The sequence below is a fragment of the Varroa destructor genome, unplaced genomic scaffold (assembly GCF_002443255.2).
Source record: "Varroa destructor unplaced genomic scaffold, Vdes_3.0 BEIS01000007.1, whole genome shotgun sequence".
Lineage (NCBI taxonomy): Eukaryota > Metazoa > Arthropoda > Arachnida > Mesostigmata > Varroidae > Varroa > Varroa destructor.
The window spans coordinates 26,570,173-26,588,577 of record NW_019211460.1 but is presented as its reverse complement, the minus strand read 5'-3'; the positions used below and the strand labels follow the sequence as shown (position 1 = coordinate 26,588,577).

Below are 18,405 nucleotides of genomic sequence, written 5' to 3'. Positions count from 1 at the left end.
TTAGTCTGTTACTTTTATTCATCTCTATCTAATTATCTCGAATTAGCGGCTCCAGGCCTTTCGAGGTCCAGGTCGTTTGCGCAAGCTGTGTACAGAATACTTGTTGCGATGATTTGCTTTTAGTTGAATACAAAGTTTACGCGGCAAACCGAACGACCAGCATCCAGTAACCCTATTTACTCTAACTTCGAAGTCTTCGTGTGCAAAATGGGTGCTCGTTCACGCTAAATTTTCAGCAGCTCACAACTTTCGCCGGCACGGTCTCATGGTAAGTTCGATCTTAAGCATTTGATTAATCAAAACAGATATCTAAATAGCGGTCAATAATGAGCCGCACGACCATCCCCTTTGTAAGAGCATGTTAATACGAATCGATATCATTCACGTGAAGTTTTTACAAGCAGAGCGCGTAGAACATACTCTAGCGAGACCGAGGAATATTTATAAACGTTGATTTAAGACCGTTTTCCGATGCAGGGGTTACGGCAGACCGATGGAAATTCCTAGACAGAACTATAATTATGCTATTGCTCGTCAGACAGAGTTCAATTCTTCAAACTACCTACTTTTCTCCCAAGCCTTTCTCAAGCAAATTCTGTAACATTGATGTGTTTTTAGCAGGATTTGAAGTGAAAGTCTTCATTAGTCAGCATTGATAAGTATGTAACAGAACGAATGGTCCTGATAGAAACAATATAAATGGCGTGAGACTTGAAAGTCAGCAACACCAACCTAAAACCCACAGAACAACAATCTTCAGGCGCAACTCGTAACGAACGTCTTCTCAGCGAGCCGTAAAGCTTCAAACTCGTTGCTATTTTTCGGACGCTCCGTTGTATTGCAGTATTATGAGATATGTGAACACGGAACCGATACACTTTCTTCGAAAACGACAAGAAACTTCATTGTAGTTTCTCGTACAGACGCAATAAGATGGTCCCAGCATAAACATAGCATAGGAACAACAACAACCGCTACAGATAGTAATGCCACTACGAACGCTGTTATTTATTTATGCAGCCGGCCATCTTGTTCGGGCCGTTACAAAACAACCCGTACACCAGCAATGTAAAAGTATAAGCCAGTTTTTGTGCTTTTAACACCCACAACAAATGTCTGGCAAGGGCATCGAATGCTGTCGGTGTCAGACGTCGGCAAACTAAAAGGTGGGCGTTTCGATGAACCCCAATTAAACAACTAAGCAAAGTGAACAGCGGATAGAGTAAAATTCATATGACGGTAGCATAAACCCGTTTGAACGTTGATGCCAATATGTCGGTCTCCATTAAAAGAGAACCAAGCTTCAATTATGCTATGGCTATAACAACGTGGTTGACCTACTTGTACGTTCTTTTTGTGCATAGGTAATGCAGCACTCTATTCCGTTGCCTAGTGTCACAACTGAATCTGCTGAACCGCATCAATGTCATTCTGCTGCTGTAACTGGGTGGCTACAAGGGGGGGCAAACAAAATACTTTGCCCTCTTTAACTCGCGCCGCAGCTGTGGCCGAAACGCTAGTAGTCTGCGAAGAATAGTAAGAGTCTACCAAATAGCGATAGCCGGTTGCAAATCTGTACAGCTGTGATCCTAGCGTGCAGAAACGCCTATGTGCGCAATCAGCGATGTCTAATGCCTGGAGAGGTTATCTAGTTAAAGTAGTGTTACGGACTTAGATGAAGTATACATGTACACTTGGCCCAGCGATAATGTGGCATAAAAGTAGGCCGTGATGCATAAAGAGGGATAGCCCACATGGGCCAAACAGTATTGCTTTGTTATTAGAAATACTACTGAATGTTCCCATAGCACAGGTCGTCTGAACAGGTAAAGACCGGTTCTAAGCCGTTGTTGAATATCGGTCCGCGATACACAAAAGGTTACAGGTTACACGTATGATATGAGAGACTTAAGTATTTCCTTTCTGGACCTGCAGAGCACCCTCATAAATGCAATACTGTGCACTTAAGAAATAGAACGTATCGCTTCTATTGCACAGATACGGGACAGATTCATGTTAAGACACTATGGGATTCAGGCTACCTTTTGATATACGGAACGTTAGTGATAAAATCTGTTTTGTGAAAATGTGACATAACTATCTTTTTCAGTAGTGCGGCCTTCCTCTTTTACTGTCACTGCTAAGCTTCGTACCTCGACCAGCCTAGAGTGAAATGAATTAGTTGGTTTGCCTTCAAGGGTTCGATAGTGTCGAGCTCCACCTGCATAGAAAAACTGTCGACATTATTTTCTATAAGAGCCAATTAAATAACAATTACACTAATACTGAAAATCACCATCATCTTATTAATGCTTCGAGCGCTACCCGCCCCGACGCCTACAGAGGCAAGCCTAGCAATGATCTAGGCACAACGTGACAGACATAACGAACAGGCAGTAGATGAACGGTCGACTAGCTGACCATTTGAACGAATCATCTCGGTCAAAAGCTCTTGCTTTTTTTTTGCAAATGGCCAACGTTACAAAGGTAACAATGTACATAACGTCTGTTTGAGCAGACGCACCGAGTCGCTGTGAAGCGTCACGAGATTGGTTGACCGCTATCAATCTTGCTGATCTTGATTGTTGCCGAGACGACCAGTGCTCTAGCTTGACATTGCATCGCTCAGCTATCTTTCCCATTTCTCGATGCTGCCAAACCACAAGCTGTCTTCACGCAATCCTTCTAACCGAAATCGTTGCTAGCGTGATGCGATAACAGTTACTGTCGCCTCTAACACCTGTTCCCAGCTGGTTCATCAGTTGGTGGTAAGTAGTATCAAGTATAGCAAGCCCAATGGATATTTCAGAAGCTAAGTGAGCCATTTATTAGTTTGTTACCTTTGGCTTGGCCTAGGATATAGTTTGGAGAGCCTACAATTAGATAGCTAGCTTATACAATGCAAAATGAATTAGCAGTCTTTGTTGTATATATTATACGACGAAGGAAGCGGACTATCCATTTCTTCGATACCTTAAACAATGACTCGGTATGAAATAATGAACGGGCGCCATCAGCATTAGCTTCGTTATAAGATCGTCGCATGTGGAAAGAAATCCCAATTGGCTTCATTGTTATCCCTGATTTCACGTCAGTTACTCAAGACGGTCGAGTTGACGCCGTTGTTGCGTATATCAATATTGTCCCAGTGCACAGATCCGTGCCCGGTTTTCTTCTATTGTCTTAGTAATTCGCGTGTGACAGTGCCAAAAATTTAAAGACGTGTATTTACTTACAATGACATAATTAGACGTTCATTACGTACGTAACGTCATGGGCTGAGAATATCCATAGCCTCATTGTATCTATTTGTTTATAAAGCTAACCTTACACGTCTTAATTACGTGGAACATCTATCCTCTTCCGTCATACATGGGACGGCGTCAATGCGTTCGACGCTATTATTACCTGTAAAAATTTTGTAATTGACTTATATCCATTATGTTACATGTGCCCATGTGTTATTTATGAAGCCAGCGTAAAATTATTATTATGTAATTAGATTATATCAGCTGCAATAGATACTTGACGCGTGACCAGAAGTGACATACTATACCGCTATTACATTGTTGTCTGAAGCGCGTCAAGCTCTGTTATTTTTGCTGGTTAGATAGCCACTACCCATAGCGACGTCATTGATGAACTTCTGAAGGAATCAATGTTTATCAGATATAAACTGTGATGAACATTGGTGATCCGAAATGAGACAAACAGAAAATGTGAAAACCAATATGACACGATGCTGTCAAATACCGATAATAATTCGATGATAAAAGGGCCTCAAACGTGAGGCAGGACGCACTAAAAACAGCGCGTCCAAACGAAGTGGCAAAATTTTTCCGGCAAATTCAATCTATTTAAAGCAAAATGTCCTAGGAATAAGCCCCGATGAGAAATCTGTCCAAGGTTAGTTTGCGTGAGCGATGGGTTGAATCCTACTGATGAGTGACTAACATTAGGAGTGATGTCGAATATGGATCATGAACGGACGAAGATTCTCAATCGTGAAGTGGGCCTTCAATACACGTAATACATTTTCTAGATATGAAAAGTTAGGACTAGGCTTGTTTTTTTCTTGTATTTAATAGTACTAAACATATTTGTTACACTTTGCAAAAACGAAAACCAGATCCATGCTAGTCTATGTATGTTAAGGAATCGTGAAATGTAACTAACGACGTACGTATCATTGGCATGATGTAGGTGGACCATTGGTAAGCCGTGCAATATGAAAAAAACTATAGAAATTTTCTGCACATCTTCTCGATTATAAATTTTTTCCTATTTTGATGTTGTATTCTATCTATTCTTCTTTTTTTATTTCATTTTAGCGTTCCATTCCTGTAGTTTAAATAAGGGGCAGTGCCATTCTGTCTGGCAGTCTGCTTTTATTATGTTCTCTGTTAATTAAACTAATTTCTGCTTGATGAGTAGAGGAGCCTGTAAGATAGAAACAGTAGCAAAAACATTTGTTCACCTTCTTTGTCACGTTGTTTCGCACGCGGTAGACCGCGTGTTTGTAAGCGCTGCTTGGCCAATCAGAACAGGACGGTAGTATCTAAGGTTGTTTTATATTTTGAGTTTATTATTAAATGTTCCTTTTTCCTATTACCAATAATGAGATTTCTTCCGCAACCATATCATTTACCATTAGCCACTACGTACCGTGTATTACCCAGTCACATTTGACCGGTCATCAGAGTTTTTATTGAATTAGATCGAATTTTAGGGATCAAATAGTTGTATTTATTAGGTATGAAATGAAAACACGAACAATCTAAGGCTGGCAGTCTTCATACCGGTATAAGTCAACGCACCTCCGACGTGTCTTGCTAGATGCCACACAATCAAAATCTTCTCTTACTGCAGGCTACTCACAAAGACTTCAGCGCAGTCTGGCTCATTTCGGAACACCTTACACTAATACTGGCCATATAATCCACTACGCATTTTTTCTATATTGGCGACTTTGACAGAAGCAGGCTTAACGGTCCATGTTAATCTTGTCTCAGAACTACCTGATCTATTGTATTCAGAGGTTTTCATTTATATACTATGATTTCTGAAACAATACTGACAACCATAACGAACGAGAAGTCTGAAAGGAGACGTAAACATACTAATTTGGTTAGAAGATCGAACTGTGAATACACGTGTCCCGTGAAGCTGGGCCAATTTTGACTGAGCCAATTGTTGGGCCAATTTTAATCAATATATACGTACGGACGTTATTTCTGCCTAATCTCGAGGCTATTTAATTTTTATAGACCACAGTCAGATTCGATTCCGTACGAGTCAATCTTTTCTTTCAAAATAATTTTCCTTAACCTCTCCACATTTAACAACGAATTGTTTATTTTGACATGCCGTCTGCATTTTACTTTTTCTATTTTTTAGAATACGCTAACGAAAATCTATATAAATACAATTTCCCATTTCTGATATCATTGGATTTGTCGCTGGTCATTATCCATCTCGCCTAGTCAGACCGTAGTGGATATGGCGGTCTCAGCTCATTTCATCGAAATGTTGCGTCTTTAACCGTATTATATTAGGTTTGTATATTTACTATTGCTTGTGACTATTGCGTGACTGGCTAGCTGAAAACGTAAGTAAGTTTTTGCTCCTATCCATCGAGCGGGTAGGATTGCACAAGATAAACTACAAAACAGTTATCTCTAGTTGAAATTAAGCGTGCCAACAGCAAGACGCCTTTTAGACAGTATTAAAGAGTACTGCAGTGAAGATACTGCAGCCGAGACTCCAGTAGTAGCAGCAGCATTGAGGGCAGACAAAAGAATGCGGAAAGAACATGGCTGTTCGGAAAACCAATAGTGGGAAGAGATGTGTGTGTGGGCGGGGGGCGGAGGGGGGGGGGTTACAATTCGGACGAGAAGCCCCAACGCAAACAGCCAAGAAAGTGTTAACAGTTTTGGGACTGTTGAGCAGCGATCAGTTCGAGTCGTTGATAGCATCTAGCGAAAGCGTACTATACAGTCGTGTAGCACTGAGGAACAAATCTACCGAGAAGATGCTTTGGGTCGTAGACGCTTCATACCAAACCCTGGTCATTGGCGCTTAGATCCATATTCATACATGAAATTATATCAACATGAGGTACACTAGCTGAAAACGAGAAGGATATAGTATGAAAACCGAGAAAATTGCCGTGACGAACATTTCCCTTAGCGTCCTTGTGGGTGCGCTGAGGAAGAGCTACACATCTAGTGGGTATCATGAACAGGTCAGATATTAAAATATAATCATATGCAATAGCATAACTGTAATTAATTTTAATGCGTTTTAGCCAGTTTCTTATTATTGTTCCCTAAATATTTAGCGGCTGGTAAGGTATCGATAGGTTCCTTGTTTGGTCATCAGGCGATGTCGAGGTCCACTAGACCGTAGATGGGAAAAAAAGCTCTGAAGTAATAGACTATTATCGTATTGTGATTGTAGTATCGAAATGGTGAACCTTGAAATAGTTATTCATGTTGGTGGATAACGATTTGACACAACGTTGAAGTGCAGTGTCAGGCACAAAACTCGAAAGGAAATTGGTTGAACATCTCTACGAAGTTCGCTACCTGTCGTTGGTCTGTTAAGGCAGCTATTTCCCACAAATAAACGAAAAAGAACTACCAAGAACATGACTGCAGCTGCATTGTATTGTACTTATGCTGGATGTTGATATCCGTAACGCTTGGGTGGACGCCACAGTTGCTATTCGCGGGCAAACGCCCGCCGGATCATTAGGCAGGAGCCATTCAACTCCCCGTTGACGGCTAGCGCCACCCACCATCGGCGACTACGCGGCCATTGAATCAACCAAGCGAGTCGCACCGCCCCCGCTCGGCGCAAAAAACTTAGACGGACGGACAGACGGACGGACGGACGACGGGCTGAAGAATTCTCTACTAGCAGACGCGCAGCTGGAACTGGTCTACTGCAACGCTACTGTGGCGGTAATAATCAAAATAACAATGGCAACAAAACATTATTCGGTCCTCCCACTCCGACCTTCACTGCGTTGCTAAGAGCAAATTCATATATTATGATAGCACAATGATGAATGGCGTGGCAAGTAAACGTGGAAGAGGACGTGGGTTAGAAGGTCTGTGCTAATTACTATGTAAGGAAATATTTATGCTCAACATTGGGTGGCCTGTGTCCTCGTTCTACAAATTCGAACAGCTCTTAATAGTAATAATAATGATAATGACAAGTATTATTATTGCTATGCCGGTACGATCACTAATTTGTACCAGCTCCATTTAGGTCCTTTTTCGCAACATATATACGCTACCTTCGTGACTACATCTAGTTTCATAGCGTTAACTTACGCGCCTTGTAGATGTTAATAGTTTAAGTGAGAAAACATACAGCCCATTTCTGAAAGTGCAAGTTAGAATCCACCAACTGGCATCGATCCCGACGGGATGGGGTACTTAATTTCTGTCTATGTTACCACACATGCAGGGTCTTCGTGTTGACAATGCAGCCACATTGGACATGTTACACTGTGAATAGTGCTTTAAGGTTACGCAAGACCTTACAGAACTGAGAATATTTGTGTCATCTGACATTTGATTACCATGCCCATTGCCTACATTACGATCTAACTATGTCTGGGAACAACAACCCAGTCATGCTAGAAAGTTAGGCAGTAAATGACCAAACAAGCTAAGCGGATGAGGTTGCCTTTACATTAGTCCTGGCCCGATTTTCTCGACCGCTGTCCGCTGCAGAGGTTTCTGCACAGTAGCACTACGTGAGCATTACACGACGTTTGTGCGTGTGTCTTTGACTTGTATTCGCTCTGTCGTTTTCATGTATCGGCCGAGTCAGCGTAGCTGGCTGCAGCGATAATGATGAGGATCGTGCTACAAACACTACACACGAGCAATTCTTCGGATAGCAGAATGCTTCGTGACGAGGGAAACGAGGCGGCGGCGGCGGCATGACACAGCCGAGTGTAATCTACCTGTCGTTGAGTCTAGATGTACGTTTGTGTTCGTCAATACGGATGGGTGGTATGTGTGTGTGTGCCAGAGATGTTCGTGTTGGACACTATTGGCCTGTGACCCCTACGTCCCCCACAGCATTTCACTGATGACCCTGTTGTTTTTGAAACGAGTGGGCCCGTGGCTCGCTCTCTGCCGCGGTGACAAGAAGACGCCACCACAGCCAGCCCATATCCGAGAAGCAACTGGCCAAACGGGACGAAACAGTTAATCGGTCTAGCAATTTTTGTGGGAACAACTACTGCTTCATCAACCCCGGCAGTAGTCTACCGTAAGAGCCGCATCTAGCAACGATATAGGCCCAGTAAGTGCTTCAAAAGCAGCTGTGACTGATATAGACTACCTCATCCTTCGTGACGGCCACCGTCCCCACTGCTACCTCCCATAACAACAATACTAATGACAGTAATAGGAGATGCAGTTCTGGTAGCATCAGCAGTAGCAGCCGCTGTCCCTTAAACGGTCAACGAGCAAAAGTGGAATAACTTACGTTCCCTCGAGCGTGTCTAGTTGTCGCCATAGCCGCCTGTCACTACTTGACCGGCGGATTATGGCTACAAGTAGGATACAGTACAACGGCGACATCTTAGCCTCTAACTCTATCTCTGCGCTTGCTGTTGCTTCTTAGCTAAAAGATGTTCGTACCCATTCATCTCTCCATTCATCCTCTTCCGCGTTACTGTGTGCCCTATAACCCCAATGATGAGCACGCGGTTACGTGGCTGGACGGCGGCGACAGCGGCGCCAGCGAGAGCTATGGAGCCACGGAATGGGAATCTGCACTGGGATCACACGGAGGGCCACATCGGGGGCCCGTTTTTACCTCACTCCGATAAAATATCTATATGGTTGCTGATGCTGGAGCCAACTACTGCCCGCGTCGTTTTTGCTAGCAATATTCTTTTTGGCGACCACGAGTGAGTAGGGCGCGAGTAAAGGCCAGCAGGGCGTACACACATTCGGCCCTTCACGCGGCTGACGGCGGTTCTGTTCGATGCTGGTGTAACAGCCGTCGGTGATGGTAAGACAAATTGGATGACGAGTAAGGTGAACACGATGACAACGACAGAAAAATACGGGACACGAAAACGACTGAAAACGGACATTCAGCCCGTCACTATTTGATGCTGTCTTGATCCTCTCAAACGCAGCCATTACGCCCGGTAGCGAGACACTGTTTGAGATAGAAGTGGAAAGCTAACTTAGACTTATAAGTGACCCATGGTGTACATACTTATTTAGAACAGGTCTATATATATAAGAGGTTGTCAAAAAAATTGCCATAACTTTGAAACTATGGACCATTGGCAAACGGAATTTGATAAATGTAGTAGTTGACTCTTCTGGCTATAAGTTGATTGAAGGTCATTAAATGGCAATGATCTTATGGGAAAGGACATCGTTAAATATTGAAAATAATGCTCGATATTTAAATGTCTGTCTCTGGTAAATGAGAACCCTTTTGGAATCGATCAAAAATTAGAGAGGACAGAAAACAAACGGGCAAAAAGCAATGGTTCATTAGAGCTGCGATCACTTTCAGAACGGAAATCGAAACACTGAAAATTACAGAAGACGCAGCTGCACTTAGGGATTTTCAACAAAATAATGTATGTAAACAACGAAGAGGACTTTGACCGAAATGTCATTGTTCTACTTAGTATTACTTTTTCACGCGTGTTAAATATCTCCGGATAACCTAATGCCATATGTATAGAAGAATAGGCCGTGTCATTAGCGACGGCTCAACGAGCAAGTTCCCGACAAAACGTCATAGCAAACTTTATTCTGCTTTATAATGCTGATGGATTAATTGTTTGTTGTCTTGCTGAGGCAAGTAAACTTCAAAGCTTCGTTTGGTCAGAGAAAGCTTACTTTGGTGTGGTAAGGAGAACCCGCGCTGCTGGTGGAACTTTGCAGTTGTCACAACCGAGCTAACCTCTTTGAAATGCCCACTATGCACGACTGCACGGTGCTTACCGAAACCCACATTCATACTTTCGAGCAAGTTGTCCATGAGCAAGAACTACTCGAGCTACTACTCGAGCGTTCAGCTGAGGCTCTGGCTACCTATTTGTGCGGGAGCGTAGGGCGGGACTAGTCATTGTTGGTCAGTGTGGAACACCAAAACCAGCAAGGATTCGAAAAACAAGGACAGATTTGGCTTCTCGCCTGATGTTGGCCCACCACAGAGGTAATAAAACGCTAACGAAGTTCTAGACAAGCAACATTCTATGTTAAAAAATGCGACGCACATAGCGGCGTTTGATAGTGGCAGTGCGGGTAAAATAAACGCCATCGTCGGACACCCGAAATAGGCATGTTCAGTAGGAGTTCAGGTGCTCAGTGGAAAAAACCTTTGTCCTGCTTTTATGAAATGTTGTTAGCAGTTATTGTTCTTGTTTTCGTCAGTGCTCTCTGGTAATTTTCTTTTTTGGGTGATGGGTTATTACTGCGTGAAACAACCTGGTTTCTTGAACCCGTCATCGTCGCCGTCGTCGCTGCCGATTACAATGTCTGCTTCGATGTCTTTTTAGCGAATGCCTTTGGCCTTCTAGGAAAGGCCAGTCTTCCCGTTCTCTTGGTTAACTCCTCTATTGTAACATTTTTGCTTTTCATTACGACTTTTCAATCGTTTCTTCTTCAAGTTGTGTAGTGCCACTGGCGCAAAGCCCCGTGGAACGTCTTGCTCTAACCGCTGCACTACGTACCACGCACTGTTACAACTACGTACGTTGCCGATGCCACCATCATCACCTCCGCAACCCGCGTGGATGGTATGTGTTATAATAGATGGAAGCGGTTCGTTACAACGGAACTGGTCAGCCGGAGAGCTGACCGCTCTTATTTGAATTCCTGTTGGCAAGGATTCACAGCACGAACCATCGTTTGCTAGCGAGAAAGAAAGGGCAAGAACTGCCACTATAGATGCGTTTTGTTGTTACTCTTCTGGTCGGGGCTGATCTAGCTGTTATCTTTATTGTTGTTGTTGTTGTTGTTGTCAAGCGTCGCTGGGTTAAGCATCGCAACTGTTACTGATGCTGCCGATGACAATTTGCTATGTATATCTTCGCAAACTTGTAGCCCCACCTGCTCCAAGACAGGAGCAGGTCCCGCAAAGGACATCACAAGTCGACACAGCTTGCGGCTGCCGGCCGAAGTAGACTCCAGAGCAGCTCAGTGAAGTTGCATTTGCTTGAGTAGCTTTCTTTGTTCACTACTATTAACTCTTATATTTCGTCTCGCCCGGGTCTACTGTTATGACGGATCCCGCTAGCCGCACGAGATGCAGAAGCTATCACATCAGAAGTAACGATGGCGGCAGCAGCCGCAGCAGTAGCAACGGAATGAGCTGCAAGAAGGGTAAAACAGACAGCATGATAGCGGTCCTACCCTTTGTATCATTATAGTTACACCGAACAAGCGGGCGGGCGGACGGGAAGGACTTGACTCCCGCCCCAAACGAGGGCCAGGGAGCGACTCTTGATAGAACCGATGAAATGTGGACGAACAAATCCTGCCTATTCGTGTATCGTCGTCATCGCAGCGTTAGTCGACGTTGCGGCAGCGTGAAAGATGCTGGGCCTCTGCCGCTCAGATGTGCACGGACTGAGCCCTCCCATCTGCCAACCCACCTGGCCAAAGGCGTCAGTTGGTCGTCACTATGCGCTACCACACGACAGTACTTAGTCAGTTACTGTTCTTCAATTGCGTTTCTGCGATATTCACTCGCGTTACATTATCGAAAAACGTAAGAGAAGGTAAAGGGAACTACGCATAGACCGGTAACGATTCCTGAACCCCTACGACCGCTAGCACTATCACCGTTACAAAACGTTTCTCAATCGACAGTCGTTATAATCAATCAGTAGCCGAAATTCGGTAACATGTGCTTACATATGTACACCACATTTGTGCTGTAGCAGAAAAACTGATGCTGAAGTAGACTGGGTAAGTAAAGCATTCTGCAGCTCGTTTACGGAGACCGAACGTCAATATAAACTTCACGTCCACGTTTAAGGCAACGTTCGACATTATATGCTAGGAATGCCAGCAGCCAGGTGCGGCAGGCGTTCTAGGGTGGCTATAGTGGCCTAGTTGTTCACTTGATGACCGCCTTCCGCAGTGGTGCACTCGTGCGCCCGCTGTACCCGTGCGGTGTGGATGATCATCGCCTTCGGCGCTAACGGGTGCTTCTTCGCTCACTGAGCACTATAGAATAATAAAGGACCAGTAGTGATAGGGCAATCGGTAGAGATGAATAGTCAACAAACGCAGGCAATAGCGAACGAAACGCAATCAGTGGCCTCTAGAAAAACGCTGTACCTGTTACCGTAGTAACAGCATCAAAAGTGTTTACTGACAGCGAATGAGTTGACTCTGTTGTATTTCTTGCTGTTAAGCATTATTGCTGGTCATGATAACTGCCTTCCTGGCCACAATGGCTCTTCTATCTGAGAGCCAGCCATGCTTAAATTATGTGTAGAAATTTAAAGATCCGCGAGTCAGGTAATGATCGAATACCCTATTTAATGAAGTTTCATTCATAATTTCTAGCACCAAATGCGACTAGCGGTAGCTAATATCGATATGACAAATAGCTATTGTAATAAAATGAGAAAGGCAAGCGTGGCTACGGCGACCACGTAGACGGTGATCAGCAGACGTATATGTTTTACATATATCTAGAGCAGTATCTATGTCAGAGTTCACGCATTTTCGCGCACAACACAAAGGGCATTCTCCTACATTTTGCTAAGTTAGAGATCGCTAGTAGTATAGTTTGATTGTATATTGTTTGAGTATAGATTGTAGTATAGTTTGGCACAATCTTTTCTACCGATAGCACTGAACGTAAAACTTCAATTTTTTTTTATTATTTAATTATTTTTTTTTAGGAAATGTTATAGTGGTTATTGTATATCTTGGCTTTGATCCATGAGTTCGAGTTAGTCGTCATAGCTAACCAACTTAGCATTATCCAGGACAAGAGGAAAGCACTTGCCTCAATTCCTCTCCCTACCCCCTATCATCTCGTAGGTTTAGATCCTTCTCGGTTTTCTTTATACTTTTGAGTCGCCACCGTCGCAGTTGTTTTGCGTGACGGCAAATCCTCGTCGAAGTGATCATCATCATCATCATCACAAATACTAATAGTAGCCGTGATAGTTGTTTTCTCCCAAAGAGAAGACGACACCAGTAATGATGGTTGCAAAGCTGGCGAATTGAAAAAAAATTCTATTCCTCCTTTATTAAAGAAGCCAGACAAACGAGGCAACGACCGCCGCCGACAGCTTCTCACCGTCTACCGACCGACGAGAACAACGGCAAGGACAGCAATGCGATCATGTAAACAGCCCTGGGACCGGCTGACAAACAGGCAACTTGAACGTCTTCGGAAGATCTTTGTCGCCATGTCTTATGCTACTTACGCCTTTTCGACGTCAAGTGACTTTTTGTGGTCAGGCCATCGGCCGTAGCCCGTTGTTCTCGCCTGCAGCGTCTCCAATCGGAGTCAACCTTTGCCGCCACTATTTAGTTGCCGTGACAACAACAGCAGCAGCTGTAGGGTAGCCGGGGTATTATTACTCACAGCTGCAGTGGTTGCGGAAGAGGTAAACCCAATAGTGTCGCAGTCGGTAATACCGCCTAATTTTTATTCGTCTTACTTTATATCGTCTGCCTTTACTCGAATAGACCACCAGCGCCGATAACAGCATCTGCTAGATACAGTGGCTGGCGCTCAAGTTGCCAAAGATGAAGTGGGCGACGGCACCTAAGATGATGGGGACTTCGCGATGGACGACACCATCACCACGATGTCTGTCCCGTTCCGTGCGGCTCGACCGAGCTGATTATGTGCGCTGCTGGCTTAGCTGTGACAGTGTGTAATGTGTGGGATAAAATGCACTCGTCCAGTCGCTAGAAGCTCGTTGATTGCAAGCTAATTGTTGTCTAGATGCCATCGCCCATTGTAGCAGTAGTGGTAAAAAAAAACTATCAGCACAGCTCGAACAACACTTACCTCCATGCGCTGCCTCCGCCGGCACGAGAGAGGATAGAGGAATAACGCTAAGAATGGTAGCAGCCGAAGCAGTTCTGGCAGCAAAAGCCAAGCGCCCGAGGACCACAGGGAACAGTCGGGGATAGAACAAGTTGCAGCTGGACTGACGCTGCTGCTATTGTTGACGTCGCTGCTACTAGCTGGCTACGGCAACCAGAGAATCATCCAGATGTCCCCTTCTCCCTTCTGTGTTTGTCTGATTGTTCCCGCAGCATTCTGTTCGTCTCAGTTTTCCTTAGACGAGCCAGTTATTTTCTTCGTAGTTTTCATCGAAAGCGCGACCCACCGCCACTGCCTGATGACGTACGTAATTGCGTGCGTGCGGTAACATGCGGCGACCTCTGATCTTCATCCTCGATGTGCGCACATCGTTGTATGTTAACCCTGTGAGAGGGCGGGTTGTCGGGTGCAGCGGAGCGGAAAGCAACTGGAGCCTACAACAGTAGCCACGAAATAAAGATAACAGCTGGTGAAACACAGACAGTCAGGCTTACACAGCCGTCAACAGCAGGGTATTGGACCCTCGACAAGTACGCAAGCGGGCCTTTACAGTATGATGTTATCTAAATATTTCACTGGTTATTTCCCTAAGAAAAAATAATCCCTAGAGTATTTTTTAAGGAAAAGGGATGATTTTTCATGTTATGTATTTGCTGACGTGGTGATGGTGGAACCACATGCGTTTGTTGCTTCCTCGAATTTGCTCAGAATACGATGAGGCAAACGCAACTTTGTCTGTGCGGATATGAACCCGTTTTTAGCCCTTGTATCAGGCACGTATTATGTAGGAATCCTTTGTGTGGCGATATTGCAGCAGCGCATGTTTTGCGGAACGAGAGCAACCTTGTATATCATAGAGGAGAATATCAGCCATTACGACTTTCTTCAATGAATACTTATTGACGATGTAAATTTGTTTTTACTACAGCGAGTGAAAAAGGTTATTTACTAGGGTTTATTTGAAAACGAACAGACACTGTTCAGTAATCTTTGCTCTTCCTACTTAACTGAATCACGGAGTTCCAGTTACATTAATCGTACGATTATAGGGAAGGTACAGAGTTAGGAAAGCTTACACACATATATATATGAACGTATTTCTCGTAAACGGCCTGCTTCGAATTGGTAGAGAGGATAGTACTTAGGGCATTCCGACAAGCTCTGCTCTAGCTCTTCGTCGATATAATGACTTATGTAGCCCGCTCTCGAGCCTTATCTCCGCCTTGTCATTTGACCGTGGCAGTGACTAGAAAAGATTGCAATTCCATTATCTATATCTAGACTCCCTTTTTTTTCCATCAATATACTACACATATAAAATATGGCCGATGTTCGTTTCCCCTTATCGAACTCTCGGTACATTTGAGAGTGAGCAAAAAACGAAAATTATGGTAGCAAAGCCGAACTTTAGTGGTAAAAGATGTAAATATAATAGTGTTATTTCAATACCAACAACATGATCACCATTAGAATTAGAGTTTTAAGTCCATACCTATGCAACGTATCCAATTAATAATCACCCTAGTGGTATCTATGACGCCGTCAGCGATGAAGCGACTATGTCCCACCCTGTAGAATTCACCTACAATTACGACCCAGCAGCAACAACAACGACCAAGACAAACACAACTATATAAACAGGTACGGCCGCAGTCGCCATTGCCGTTACGACATGGCAGTCTAGAACATTTACATACAATCAAGCGACGATAGGAACAAGTTCTTCTAAACAGAAGCCATTTTTCGAGCCATCTGTACGGCTGGGCTTGTGCTTTTTTATTATCGTTTGATTAGGTACATGTGCTGACGAAGCCAGTGGGCATAAATAAACAGCTATATGTAAATGAAGACCCGATGTTGAATATAGGAGACTGAGGCGGTACGTGTTGTTATTGGAGCCCTGTTGACCGATTATAACTATTAATAATGAATCCATCACTTGAGCCACTAATAACAACTTCACACATACAAGCCAAGATCTGTCAGTACTGAACGGAGACAAATTTAAAGGCCAACCCATATTACAAAATTCGAATAACTCACTGCGATTAGCAACATGCAAATGATGCGGTCTTTTACTTGCGGCCTTTCTAGAAAAGTGAATCGTTTTATCTTACTGTGTTAATCGTCGACAACCGGGAAGTAGGGCTGGTTTATTAAGGGATATGATAAGCGGGTGAAGCTCAGTGAGAATACTCTGGATTACGGTATCTCTTACAGGTAATGTTAGTAGTTGCCCTCAGCACCGTTGCTGCTTTTGTCATTTCGCAACAACGGTGGCTGAATCCGAAATCAGAAGATACACCCAGACCCGGGGGCAGAACAGAGTGACTTGAAGATCAGTCAGCGCCACTACTACGACTGCCGGCCTCCTGCTACCCACTCGCCGGCTATACTCCTGTATGTATTTACAAATGTATCATCTACTCCACCGGGTGATATCAATTGTATAATGATAGCTGTCGTAGGTTCGTCGTTGGTCAGCCCGCCGATAGCAAAACAACAGTGCAAGAGGGAAGATCGTCTAGGAGCACGACCAAAGAACATCTGTCCTAATTCCCCCAGCTGCTTGCGAAGTTACCGTCAAGCAGATCGTCAACCCCCTCATCAGGAGTACTCGTTCATCGATCGCCTTCGCTGTCGATCCGGCTGCAAACTACCGACGACGCTCTCGTAGCAGACGTAGACCAGCCGATGTTGCTGATAGACAGTAGGCAGATCACAACGGCATTACGGCAACCGCACCGACCGGGATAATAACAGCCGGGACAAGAGCAAGTGGCTCGAGGCGACTGGAATGGTCAGTGGCGTCGCGGTTTCGGCACGAAGACAGGACTGCGAGAACGCTGGTAATCTACTACTACTATACAAATCCACGTTTAGGGGGATGGGCTCATAGCAAAACAGACAAAATGCATGATATATACACGGGAGTAGGACAAGACGACCCAACCGGTTGGTCAACCAAACCAAAAACTCATGGCAACAGCAAGTTCGCCAAAGAATGAAAGACCTCCAGAACACGTCTTAATGCACCACTGTGAACGAACAGCAAAGGAAAACTGAACATTTAATTTGAACTGAACGGTTGGTTTGATCGTTAGCAGCCGTTCGAATACGGCGATCCTTTGACCAACGTGGACGTACTCATATCGATGACCAGCAGCGGGGGAATCCAACGACAGCGCAAAGAGACAGAAAAACAATAGCATAACGACAAGCTACCTGAATAGCAAGCATCATAGCTAGAAAAGATAAAGACGAAGGCATCAAACATTTGTTCGTCGTCCCCAGATTCGGTCGGGTGCTCTGCCTCATCTTAATGAGGAGGACCAACGATCGATGGTTATCTTTCGCCAAAAAGCCGTACAACGAAAGCACACACACGAATACAGTCACAGATACAAACAAGCAGAAATGCACGCTGGAGATCGCGGAATTAGAGCCATTATTTGATCGAAATGTACATAGTATTGTAAAACAATGTTTTCGAACTTTAGATTTGGCTAATCGAGAGGAAAAGCTGCACAAGTATTGCTGCTACCAAAAAGAGACTCACCTTCAATTCGAGTCTTGTAGATATATGATCGAGGGCGGGTACGCAGTGCTTGGTCAACTCTTTTCAACAAAAACAGTTTTTGGTTTTCAGTAACCACATGTAGAGAATACAAACTAATTCGAACAAATGTGTATGTTCTCTTATATCTATATATGCTGAACGCAAAGCCTATTATGGGTTTTCTAATGTTTTGTATATATATACATTTATATTTATTGTGTCAAGAAAAGCATTGGCAATCCCAGTCTAGCCTCGTTTTCTCAGTTTTACTCGATTGCCTCGTTTTTTTTTTATCCTTCTAGATGTTTCTTAAATTTTGGAAAGAGAAAAAGCTACAGCAGGCTAACTTTGAAACTGAAAGTGCATCAAGGTTTTCATAAGATATTTGCTGATAGGACTGCATTTGCTCGAAACGCATGTCCGTCAGAACTGTCCTTGCAAGTTTTCACAAAAAGCCGTACAAATAATAAGGGGAATATATGGTCAATAGGAGGTCACCTCATACCTTAGTTTAAGGTAGACCCAAAACGTGTAGAGGACTCAATCGAATGATGGCCGCATGTGCCGATTATGGCTTAGGCATTGGGACTTAAAATAATTTATTTCCTAATTCAATAGCCTAAATAAATGCGAGTAGTAACACCTTGTTAAACTGAGATAGACATATGTGTACGTACATTTGTGCCTCCTGGTAGATGGACAAGCGCATAATTGTTAGGCAGTAAGGCACCAAAAAATATATATACTTATATATAATT

At 43.9% G+C, this 18,405-nt stretch overlaps 1 long non-coding RNA gene across 1 annotated transcript in view; it reads right to left on the bottom strand.

Annotated features, from left to right (window-relative positions):
- Window positions 1-18,405, bottom strand: part of LOC147754503 (uncharacterized) — a 55,413-nt gene that overhangs the window by 34,272 nt on the left and 2,736 nt on the right. Inside the window, exon 3 of the long non-coding RNA XR_015316522.1 lies at window positions 14,050-14,522. This is a non-coding gene — a long non-coding RNA (uncharacterized LOC147754503). The remainder of the gene's footprint in view (window positions 1-14,049; window positions 14,523-18,405) is intronic.